Below are 13,436 nucleotides of genomic sequence, written 5' to 3'. Positions count from 1 at the left end.
TGATGTTGTCATAAATTTGAAATTCCCAAACTCCATTTAACAATTTTCTTTTTACAGGTGACTTGAAGTGGCATATTGATTTGGTGTGTTGGTTTTTGATGATTGCAGAGAATGGTTATTTTCAGTCTACTTGTATCTTGAGTTTCTTGTGATAATAAATGCTCTCTAAGCCCACTTTCTTTCCAGTCTGATCTCAGGCCTCTTGTGCCGATGTATATGGTTGTGTGAAACCAATCAAGCTATAGATTACTGAATTTTGATTAAAATTAAAATATAGCCCAGGGCTTCCCTGGTGGCGCAGTGGTTGAGAGTCTGCCTGTCGATGCAGGGGACGCGGGTTCGTGCCCCGGTCCGGGAAGATCCCACATGCCGCGGAGCGGCTGGGCCCGTGAGCCATGGCCGCTGAGCCTGCGCGTCCGGAGCCTGTGCTCCGTAACGGGAGAGGCCACAACAGTGAGAGGCCCGTGTACAGCAAAAAAATATATATATAGCCCAATGCCCTGGCCGTGTGGTTTTTAAGAGCTCGCAACTTTCTTTCCTGTCAAGGAAAGAGACGATGGGTGAGCATGGAAAGGTATTTACATTCTACATGTCAGGTACTTCAGAATGCTTCCTTTCTTAATCCTTTCAACAATTCGGTAAAAAAAAATTATATTCAGAAATAATAAAGACAAGAAACTACAGAAATTAAATAAGTAGCTAAGACCATAGGCTTAGAAATACGAATATCTGGTTCCAATCAATAATTTTAGGATGATATCCCCCCAACAGATTTCACTAAAGCTTTAGAAGGTGAGTATTCACCTTCTAAAGTGAATTTAGTGATTCCCCTTCTGGTCTTCAAAAGAAGCAATCATGCAAAAAATATGTCTGTAGTTAGTAGTGTATTCAAAAATTATAAAAAGAATACAAAATTATCATATAGAAATTAGCAAGTATTGAAAAGGAAAGAGACGTATATATTCAAGTTATTTAGGGGTCATATATTTGAAATTATTCTCTCTAGAATACTGTATGGCATATTTTTGGATTACATTGATTTTCTTCTAATTTATTATTATTTTTGTTTGTTTGTTTTGCGGTATGTGGGCCTCTCACTGCTGTGGCCTCTCCCGTTGCGGAGCACAGGCTCCGGACGCGCAAGCTCAGCGGCCATGGCTCACGGGCCCAGCCGCTCTGCGGCATGTGGGATCTTCCCAGACCGGAGCACGAACCCGTGTCCCCTGCATCGGCAGGCGGACTCTCAACCACTGCGCCACCAGGGAAGCCCTATTTTGTTTTTTTGACGTTGTTGGGCTGTACCCTGCAGGCCTATAAGCCCTGTACCTGTCCAGCTTCAAGGCTGAAGAAACAGCCTGGAGTCAGCAACAGAGATATCAGTGGTTTAATGGACAAGGGAATCTTACATGTCTGAAGCAAGGTCCTGGAGCGACACCCCACCGTATGTGGCAGACGGAAGGACAGGGCGACAGCCTCTCAGGGGCAGGGGGAGGTTACCAGTTATGGGGGGATTACATCAGGTTGTCTCACTGGTTACCAGGGAAATCAGCAGAGGAGCATGCCCCTCACCTCCCCTTTGATAAGAACAATCACCACCTGGGGCAGGGGCAAGTGTGTAAGAAGGTCAGTCAGGTGAGGAGGGTGTAGGTGAAGCGGATGCTGGTCAGGCAGGGGGGTATACAGAGAGCAAGAGAACAGCTACCTTGAGACCATACAAACGTTTTTCTATCTATCTTTCTATCTATCTATAGAAAAGTGCACAAAATCATAAAGCTTGATAAATTATCAAAAAATAAACACACCAGTAAACCATTACCTAAATGAAGAAACAGAGCATGATTGGTATCCCAGAAGCCTCCTTCATGTCCCTTCCAATTCCTACCTAGTTCCTCCTGCCTATCTCCCACTACTGTGTCATAAATGAGTTCTGCCTGTTCTTGAACTCCAAACAATGGAAATAGACCATGTATGTTCTTCTGTTTGTAGATTCATTTGCTCGACATTGTATTGAAGGTGTTCACCCGTGTTATCGTATCTGACTAGCCCATTCCTTCTCGTCGTATAGGACTCCACAGAATGAGTACACTACAGTGTATTTATCCATCCTATGCTACTTTGCTGCTATCAGTATTCTTTCATAGATATTTTGATGCACACACACACATAAAATTTCTTAGGGATGTATGATGATGTGGAAACACTGACTCATAATGTATGGTTGTGTCCAAATTTAACAGATATTGTCAAAACATTTAATAAAGTAGTTGTACGTATTATTTAATCCTGCTAGTAGTACATAAGGGTTCTGATGTTCCATTTCCTCACAAATTCTTGGTGTTGTCAATGTTTGTAATTTTAGCCTGTCAGATGTGTAATATCGTCTCATTTTTATTTAAATTCCTCCTCTTAAAAAAAATCAGCATTTTTTTCTATGTTTTTTGAACATCTGAATAATCTTTTTGGTTTTTTTAAGGAGTTGATTAAAATCTCCTAGTGATATTTTCTATTGGATTGCTGGTCTTTTTGTTATTGATTTGTAGGAATCCTTTAAATGTTTAGAATTGTATCGTACTTGGTCGTATATGCTGCAGATGCTGTCTTTGCCTCAGTGGTAGGCAGTGGGGGAGAAGAATGGGTTGGGATTTGGATCAGGTAGAGACTTGAAGGTTATCGCGGTCATATTACATTATATTATAAGTATGGTGAAATGGTTTTCATCACAGGAACGACATGACCTTATTCACAATTTTGAAGGTTCATACTAGCTACACTGAGGCAGGATAAAGTGGAGGCAAGGAGACCAGTTACGATGTAGATGTTCCCAAACTTCTCTCTCCAGGAGTATTTTACCCCTTGGTTCAAAAACCTGCATATGAATTTTTAGAGAAGCTTTATTCATCTATTTAGTTTATTGCAAACATTGGAAGCAATCAAGATGTCTTCTCTAGGTGAATCAATAAACTGTGATACATCAATACAATGGAGTGTTATTTGGCAATAATAAGAAATGAGGTACCAAGCCATGAAAAGACATGGAAGAAACATAATGTCGCTAGGTGAGTGAATAGGTTTGAGTGAGTAAATGAACCAAAGGGTAAAAAAGCCAGTCTGAAAATTCTACACACCGTATGATTCCAACTATATGACATTCTGGAAAAGGTAAAACTGTAAGACAATGAAGAGATTAGTGGTTACCAGGACTTGAGGTGGGGATGGGGGGAAAAACGAATAGGTAGGACACAGGGAGTTTTTAGGTGAGTGAAACTATTCTGTATGATACTGTAATAGTGGATACACTTACTTATGAATATAAGATCTTTTAAATTTTTTTTGTAGTTGTGGCAAACCTTCCCCCTCCACCCATAAGGGCCCTTCTTCCTATACCTAATGGTGACAACATGGCATATGCTCATACATAAGTTTTTCCATACTTACATCATCATATGCCAATAATGTGTAGAGACTTCCTCATGGTTTAGTTAGGATCATGTTATTAATACCTCTCTAGCTCAACAGCTAGTTTAGAAGCATACCACAATTTATTCTGCCTTTTCCCCAGAAACAGAAAACCACACTAGATGTAGTTTTTTATCCCTCTACATGTAATAAACATATACCATATATATTATTATAATGTACATTTTCATTTTTGAGAGAGAGATTTTCATGGATGAGATTCCTAGGTTTAAAGGTAGGCACATTCCTAATTTTAATAGATATCGCCAGATAGCTTACCCAAATGTCTCTACCAATTGGTTTTCCCCAATAGTATATAAGACAACACATTTTCTCAATCACTTTCAATAGCAAATGCTATCACTCTTAATTTTTTGTGAAACAGATGGGTTTAAGTGATATCTCATTATAGTTTTAATTTTCATTTCCTTTTCTACTACTGAGATTGAACATTTTTGTAAATGCTGGCCACTGGGATTTTTTCAAAATTGGATATTCTTGTCCTCTCTTCATTTTATTATTTATATCATTTTAACGCCAGTTTGTTAAAATATTTTCTATGTTATAGATATCAATTTCATCTTGTTTCAAGTACTTTTACCAATCTAACATCTGTCTATTGAATTTGTCTATGGTGTCTATCTATATACCTTCCTACCTAGCTATCTTCACATATTTATTAGTATACATATTTTAAAATTTAAATTTGTACTTTATTTTCAGAGCACTTTTGGGTTTACAGAAAAATTGTGGAGAAACTACAGAGAGTTCTCATATACTCCTTATTTTCCCCTTAGTTTCACCTACTATTAACGTCTGGCATTGATGTGATATATTTGTTACAGTTAGTGAGTAAATATCGATACACCCATAGTTTACATTAGGGTTCACTCCTGTGTGGTAGGTTCTGTGGGTTTTGACAAGTGTATACCTTGTAGACAAGGTTTGCATCTTTGTCCTGTGAGAACATGTACAAGAATATTGAAAAGAGTATTGTTTGTGATGGCTGAAAATTCTTAACAAATTATTAGCAGTAGAAAAATGAATATAAAAACATGGTACAGTCAATAATCCAATTACCGAGCAACATTGAAAACAGAAGGGGAAATACTCCAAGAAATACATTTCCTGATGCTACTGATAATAAAAGCCAAAATACACAGAACAAGTGGATAAATATTTAAGAACAAATAAATAGAGGTAAAACCGTGAAGGAAAGTATACGGTTGATTAACTCAAAATTCAGAAGAGTAATTATCTCTGGAGACGAGATGGAAGGACATCAAAGAAGAACTCACAGAGACTTTAAAGAGTTGGTATTACTATTCTACCTCTTATACAAGGTGGTGGAGATAACAGGCGATGATTAATTATTTTTTAAACTGTGGCTCTTATATTAGACATTACAAATAAACATTTCAGGTATTTTAAAAATTACATTTTGGGATAGTTATAAATGGGAGTCAAAATTGCTTGAGGCGGTAATGTAAATTTCTAATCCATGCACCACCAAGGACATTATGTAAAAATAACATAGCCTCGGGCTTCCCTGGTGGCGCAGTGGTTGAGAGTCCGCCTGCCGATGCAGGGGACATGGGTTCGTGCCCAGGTCCGGGGAGATCCCACATGCCGCAGAGCGGCTGGGCCCGTGAGCCATGGCCGCTGAGCCTGCGCATCCGGAGCCTGTGCTCCGCAACAGGAGAGGCCACAACAGTGAGAGGTCCGCGTACCGCAAAAAAATAAAAATAAAAAAATAACATAGCCTCTCTAGTCCCCATTATCCTTATCTCTAATACTGGAGATAATAATAACATCAAGTATTTTCTTTTAAGGTAAGTAAATTAGTCCACGTCAAAGCTCAACCTGATGCCTGCCATAGAGTATAACACATTATGCACTGTTTTGCAAATGCATGCCTGAACATATAATTCTTCAACTTTAAAGTGTCACAAGTCATAGAATATGATGAAAACCTCTTCTAATTTGTTCTTTATGTCTATCATAACCTGATGCTAAATTATTATACTGGTAGTACAAAAACTCAAATGTATAAACAAGACTCTGATATAAACAGAATTAAAAATCTAAATAGACCTCTAATCAACAAATCTGTAAGTGTATTCAAAGATTACTACACTAAGCAGGCTTTATTTCAGGTAGACATAGCTTAATTTCAGCAAGTATTAAGCTATTCTAATATTTTAAGAGATTCAAAAAGATTAAAGGATGCGATATGATGACCTCAATCAGATGCCAGAAGCAGTAATACATTCAATATTTGTAGCCAAAATTTATTATATTAGCTGAAAATAGAAGCAAACTGTATATCTTAATATATCTTAATACCATAAAGATTTTCCACCAGAAATCTAATGTAATAAAATTTTTAAATATTTTAAATATTTTATATATTCTGACCAAAATCAGATGAGGAGGGAGATGGGAAAGAATTATCAAATATAATTTTTTAAACATGGCAATGGAGTGTATAATAAATGGATGACAAGATAAATAAATAGTATATGAATACTGGAGCAGAAAAAACACACTATCACTTATTTCAATTAATATTCTCTACATAGAGAAAACAAAAATTCAAGGAGGTAGGTAGGTGAAAAACAAAAACACCGACCTAAACAAATCAAAAGCTTTCCAGGACAACAGCTATACTGGCAAATGCAACTGGAAGAATGAGTCATTCACAGTAAAACTAAAAACTTGACCAAATCAGAAACGACTTAACTATATAAATGTGAAGCGTCTGTTATAAAAACTAGAACACACTTCAGTGAAGGACACAAACAATGAGCTGAATAAAAGGAAAGTCAAATGTTAGACACTCTAACAACCTGGACAATTTTCTCTAGGGGATAATGTGAAAAACAACCTTTATTATGATAAAATTATGAGAGACAGGGTAGTCCTTTCAGATTTTAAACTTACTACAATGGTACAGTAATTAAACCACTCTAGCATTCGTGAAAGAACAGATCAATAGAACAGAATAGAGTTCAGAATTAGACCAATTAATCTGTAGGAATTTAACTTACTATGTAAGTAGAATTTCAAGTTTTTGTTGAAAATATGGGGAATTCAATAAGTATTGTTGACACAAAGTTAGAGTACTCCTTCACAAGTAAAAAAGATAGAGTGATAGGGATAGAGAAAGGAGGAGAAAGAGAGAAAAAGAGAGAAAGAGAGAGATTAAGGGTCTGGTATCAAGAACAGTAACAGCATAAGAATATGTACAGTAGTATTAAAATATTTTATAGGATAATATACACGTACGTGTAACTTGAAGATAGAAAAGTATTTCAAGATGCAAAATCTCAAAGTCAAAAAGTAAAATGGTGACAGAATTGATTTCAAACATATCATATGAATTGTAGAAATTACCATAAGAGTTTGACACGTGACAGATGTGGAGACTTGTTTGTAATGTGGATACAAAATACAAATCCATATTCATAACCACCTAAAAGACCTCTCTTGGGAATAAAAAATAGAAAAGGGACACAGAATATATACAATTAATCATTAACTTATGAAGGAATTCCCCGGCGGTCCAGTGGTTAGGACTCCGAGCTTCCACTGCAGGGGGCACGGGTTCAATCCCTGCTTGGGGAACTGAGATCCCGCAAGCTGAAAAAAGGACTAAAGGGAAATAGGATATCTTAAAAGCTTAAATAATTTTAAAAAATCATTAACTTATGAAAAGACCACTACCCTATTAACACAAACCATTTCTGACCCCCATCTGTCATTTTTCACAAAGGCTTTCCCTCCTAGTTTTATTTTTATTATTTATTCTAATCCAAAACACCATTCTACTTCTTTCCCTATGAAATGATTATGTTGACAATAATATATTATACATTATTATTAATTGATCTTCAGAACTTCTCTCTCTCTCTCTTTCAATATATGGAGAGAGAGAGAGGGGCAAAGAGAAAGAGAGATTTCCATAGATTAATCTATCGATCTATCTACATATCTATCTATCTATCTACCTACCTACCTACCTATCTCTCTATCTATCTATCTCCACTACCTTTGCCTAGTATCTATGCTAAAGTTAAGGTTACGAATTTAGGAATAACTGGGGACTCTGATATTTAGGATGGGAACATTTCAACAGACACAGATGAAACTGAGAATCCTGAACTGCAAATCTTCCTTTCCTAGCAAAAGCAGCTCCTTTCTATCACAGGAGGAAGCTAGCCTCCATTGCATGAAGACATTTTACTGACCATTTCCTGGGCCAAGTTCTTCACGAGGAGATACTGATTCACCTCAGTCCAAATGTACCACCCTCCATTGTCCCTTGGCATATAAGGTGACTGAAATCCCTGCATGAACCAGGGGGATGATTATATTCTGCTCTAGGAGGAATCTGGAGGATGTTGGTGGAAAGGAGATTCTAAGGGTTTTAGACAAAGGAGGTCAAAATACAGGGATTCACAACTTAGGAATGGATCTAAAATTTTCTTAGTTGGTATATTGAAGCTTGAGTTCAGCGGTGTACTAAATTCAACAGGATTGAGATTCCATAACTTCTCTGGCATACAGTAGAGAAAGGACCTTGAAGGTTGAGGGATATGGGAATTTTGGAATAGACTCTACACCTCAGGGGAGCTCAGAGGAAACTCTCCTCACTAGATCATTTTAAAAATGCTTTATTGGGCTTCCCTGGTGGCTCAGTGGTTGAGAGTCCGCCTGCCGATGCAGGGGACACGGGTTCGTGTCCCGGTCCAGGAAGATCCCACATGCCGCGGAGTGGCTGGGCCCGTGAGCCATGGCCGCTGAGGCTGCACGTCCGGAGCCTGTGTTCCGCAACGGGAGAGGCCACAACAGTGAGAGGCCCGCGTACCGCAAAAAAAAAAAAAAAGCTTTATTGAAGGCAATATCTGCATCCTTATTACCCTCTATTATGTTTGATTGTCTACTTTAGCCTCTAATTTAGTCTGAAGATACAGGGGAATCTGGGATCCCATTTCATCATTATGAATTTGGGCTTTCTATTTTAGTGAGAAAAATATGATCCTGGAGCGGCAGATGCCACATGGCAGCACTTATCATTCCTAACTAGGTGGGTGCAATTACTGCAACAACTCCATAGGGGCAGAGTTACCATCAAAGTGTTTTGACTTTCAGGGATGTATGACCGTGACTAATTTTTCACAGAGCCCATAGGGATGAAATAGGTGGGAAACTTACTAAGATATTACTTGATTTATATAATCAGATCAATTCTAGATCAGTGGGGATAAATCTGATTTGAGTTTCCATAGTCACTGAATAAAATTGGAAAACAAATGTCTGGGAAGTCTAGGGAAGAAGTACTTGGAGGTTCCTCTAAAAATAGGAATAGAATGAGAATATGCTTGTATAACATGAAAATGTTTACAGGTTGCATTCAGTGTGACTCAGGCTGTCAACATCTAGGTGGTCAATAGGACTTACCCTGGGGCTGTCAGTGAGCCTCTTTTCTCAGCTATCCCAGGTTTTGCTTACTGGACTCATGAACAAAGCGGCCACTTTGGCAGTCACAGAGGTTCCATGTAGGCTCAACAACATGAAACCCCCTCACCATAGCTGATCTGACTGCTATACCTACTGAGGATACAAATTGCCTATAGCAGAGGTCAAATCCAAGCACTAATAATGGCATAATTCCCAGAACTGATGGGCAGAGGGGATCAGCCAGCCACCTAGTGACAGGTTTACTATGCTGGGCCTTTTCCATCTTGGGGAGAAAAGCAATCTGTCCTTATAGAAATAGATATATATTCCGAATGCACATTTGTCTTCCTGTCCTCAGTTTTTCCATCAGCCCCATCTTAGACTGACAGAATGACTTATTCACACACCAGTTTTCAATGGTGGCGAACCTCATTTTATGTGAAAGTAGGCAATGGGCTTAATACCTAGGGTGTTCGCTGGTCTATCCTGTGTTCCATCACTCAAAGGCAATTGAGTTGCTACAATGGGGAAATGGCTATTAAAGGAAGAGTCGTGCTACCAGCTGGGAGACAACACCACATAAAGTTGGGATACTGTTTAACAGATGTGAGATACTCTTTAAACCAGTGACCAATATATGATGGCATTTCCCTATAATATATATGAATCCAGGAGTTTAGGGTGGATATAGGAGGATTCCACTCACCTAATAAGTCACTTACATAATTTTTGCTTCTTGTCCCTAAAATCATGATCTTGGCTAATTTAGAGTTCCTAGATCCTAAGAGAGGAATATTTTCATCACAAAACATATTCATGGTCCCCCCAAATTACAATCTGAGAATATCCACTTGCCAGTTTGGTCTTCTTGTGCTAATGAACCGATAAGCTCAGGAGAAGGTTGAGGTGAAAGGTTCCATTGGCCAAAGGGAAATTACACTATTGCTACACAATAGCTGCAAGAAAGACTGTGTTAGAACCCAGGTGATTTATGTGGAGACCCACAGAACTGCATTAATGGGTGCCCCAGTAAATCACCTGACCCGGGTGATTACCCTGGTTCATACCTGCTATTTTAATCTTTTGTGGTGGGAAGATGTTCATGATTATTTGTGTTATAAAAATAGGCAAAAACTGAACAGCTTAAAAAGTGTTAATAGAGTTATATACAAAATACTACGGGGAAAAATAGAAAGCAAAAATTTGTCTGAGCTTTAAAATGCAATAAAAAATTGGTGTGTGTCAAGGTAAGAAAAGCAGAAGACAAAGGAAAACATGGCAGAGTAAAATGGGATGGAGTAGTGGATGAAAAAGTTGTTTGCTATGCCCCGATGATGTGTTTACAGTAGCAGATAGGGAGAGCAGCTAGGCCTGAAGCCCTCTATTCTAGTCTTGCGTCTGTGTCCTGAAGATGATAAGGGACCAAGCAGAGAAATTACATGATCAGATTGCATTTTAAACAGATTTCTGGAAGCAAGCACCTAGAAGGTTAATAAATATTCACTAATGAGTAAATTTAAAACTGGAGGAATAAGAGTGAAAATGAAAAAGAACAGCTAGGGGGTTATTAAAATTGTTCAAGGAAGAGATGCTGAGAGCTGAAAAACTGTTCTCCAAAATATATATTTATGTATTTTGAATCTACCTACAATCTTTTGTGGCCTTCAATCAGCAATGAAATAAGATGGGTAATGCCAGATGTGGCTGTCTATTCCAGATACTTTGTCATCTTTTAAAGAATTAACTATATAAGAAGAGAATCTACCACTTAAAACAAAACGAAAACAATGACAAATAGAAAAAAAGGAGATTTCTCTCTATTCTAACTTTTAAAACACAATGAGATAAAATGTACTTTTTTGTCTAGCTGTCTAATAGGATGTATTGCCAGTATAGTTTGCACCTAGACTGGCCCAATGCTACACAGAACTAGTATTACTCTTTGCAGTAAATCATGTAATTGTACTATCCTTGGCTAGGAGTACCTACAGATTACTGAATTATAGGTTCCAATTTGATATTTTGATATTTCAAAGAATCAAAAGGTTGTAGAATTACATATGGAAACATGAAGTACATTTTACCCTTGTGAATACATCTAGAATGAAGTCTAGAGGAAAGTCATCCAACGGTATCTTGTGTTTGGTGGCAACAGGGGGTGACCATCAAAATTAAGATGAGGAACATCAATATTTACTTTCTATAATAATCAATGCTTATTATTATTATATTTAAACAGCATGCTGACAACTTTGGATCTGAAGCATGCAATATGTTCTCTCTTGCATACCAGAATTCCCAAAGGCAAATTACTTAACCCTGCTGAGCCATACTTCCTTAAATTGTACAAGGAGGATAATAATACTTGTGGGGTAGTTAAGAGGATTAGAGATTACTTGCTTTCAGTGCTAAGCAAAGTTTCTATTGCAAAACTCCTATTATTCAGGCTTTAAATCTTGCAGAGACATTTGTAAAGTGAGATTCCATTTATTTTTTTAAAAATGGGTATAGTATGTTGTGCTGGGCAGCCTCTAAAAAGACCCGTCTCTTGTTATGTGCATGCCTGTGTCATCCGCCCCTCTGAGTGCAGGATGGCCTAGTTACTTGCCTCCAACCAATAGAATATGGCAAAGTGGATAATTTATTATGCAGCAATAGATAACTCATACATATGCATATAAAATTTACCTAGCAAATAGACCCTAAACTTGTTCACCAGTACAAGAGGAAATAGGTTATATCTGTATGATAGAATACAATACAGCAATCAAATGAAATTTAAGAATGCAAGAGCTTAAGCAACTACATGGATGACACAAACACAATATTGAGCAGAAGAACAAGATGCAAGAATATATGCAGGAGGTGACAGCTAAAGGATATAAGGGCTCTTTCTGAGGTGATTAAAATGTCCTACAATAGACTGTGATAATAGTTGTACATATCTATGAACGTACTAAAAATCATTGTACTGTACCTTGAAATACATTAACTGCTGAGTTGTATACTATATCTCAATGAAGCTTTTAAAAGATAAAACAGTTCTACCTACTTGTGTGAAACTATTTTGGGTTCTCTATTCTTTTCCATTGAGCAAGTTGTTGATCCCTCCAAGCACACACCCGTATAATAAGTCTTGAAATCACGCAGCATAATTCCTCCCACTTTACTCTTCAATTTCTGAACTTTTGCAATTCTAGTTCCTTTACCATTTCCATTTAAGTTTTAGAATAATCTTGCCTATAAAATAAAATCTTGTCAAATAAAATCTTGCTGAGATTTTGACAGCATCTACATGTGATTCTGTATCTATATTTATATCTATATATCTATATCATCTATCTATCTACATACACCACACATGTATATATACACATTCTCTTGGTTCCATTTCTCTGGAGAACCCTGATAGTACAATGTCACAGAGAAAGGTCCAAGAAGACAGTTTCTCTGTGTCTATTTCAGACAGTCTTCATTTCAGACAACTGTGTATCCCTAGAAACACTAGTTATACCCCTATGCCTTGACATTGAGTAATGTGTCCAGAAAACCATCCTATTGGTTTTTTGTTGCTATTGTTGTTACTGCTTTTCTTAAAACCAAGTGGTCCAAATCCTTTCCCTCACAAGATAAGTGGGAACTGAGTTACAGAAACTCACGGATTCTGAGCAGAAATCCTTTACTTGAAGCAAAGGAAGAGTGGCTGCAACAGCCTTACAAGTTCATGAGGAAGGGCCATGTCCAAGATGCAGAGGGATCCAAATGGATGGAGTCTGAGCCAGAGTAACTGCTAAAAATATGCATCAAGAGAAAGTCCAACATAACTACTTCATGATAAATAAATAAATAAGTAAATAAATTTAAAAAACACAAACTGTTCACCATTTGAGCAGGAGAATTGTGGTGTCCAAGGAAACAGTATTGGTTAGGGCATAGCAGAAAGCCAATTTTTCTCCCCTCTTTTTCTCTATTTGGTGTTGGGAGTAGTTTGTAAGTCAAAAGAAAGTCAATGACCCAGAGCTAGATCCTGAATGTTGCCATGGAGGCTGATTATCATGCAGCTGTACAATTCAGCTGACGCATTTTAGTATCCATCAGTCTATTCTTGAAGACCAAAAAAGTATCTGAGAAGACCCCACTAATGCCACCATCTCTCCTTGAATTCCTTCCTCTTGCTTGTTTTCTCCTCTTCCATTTTGTCCATCTCCATTTTCTGGTATCTTTCTGATAGGATGTGGTAAGGACAGATATTGCTGAAGTTGATGGGACATGTCATGAGTTCCTCTTCGGAGAGAAGGTTCTGCCTGATCCTTCATAATACACGAGGGTGGTCCTGGGGCATCAGCTGCATGTACCAAGTTCTACCACTGGACTAGAGGCAAAAATAGCCCTAACAGAGCCAAGCAGATGGAGTCTAGTAGCAAGTAGAATATGTCAGAAGCAAAGATGCAGCGGATGGTACGGTGGCACGGAAGAAACATACAGATAAATAACCTAGTAATTTCAGATTGCCTTTG

The sequence above is a fragment of the Delphinapterus leucas genome, chromosome 10 (assembly GCF_059928025.1).
Source record: "Delphinapterus leucas isolate spDelLeu-1000000601 "Yukka" chromosome 10, BTC_Dleu_Yukka2, whole genome shotgun sequence".
Taxonomy (NCBI): Eukaryota; Metazoa; Chordata; class Mammalia; order Artiodactyla; family Monodontidae; genus Delphinapterus; species Delphinapterus leucas.
The sequence above is the reverse complement of the archived record's forward strand: the minus strand, read 5'-3'. Positions refer to the sequence as shown.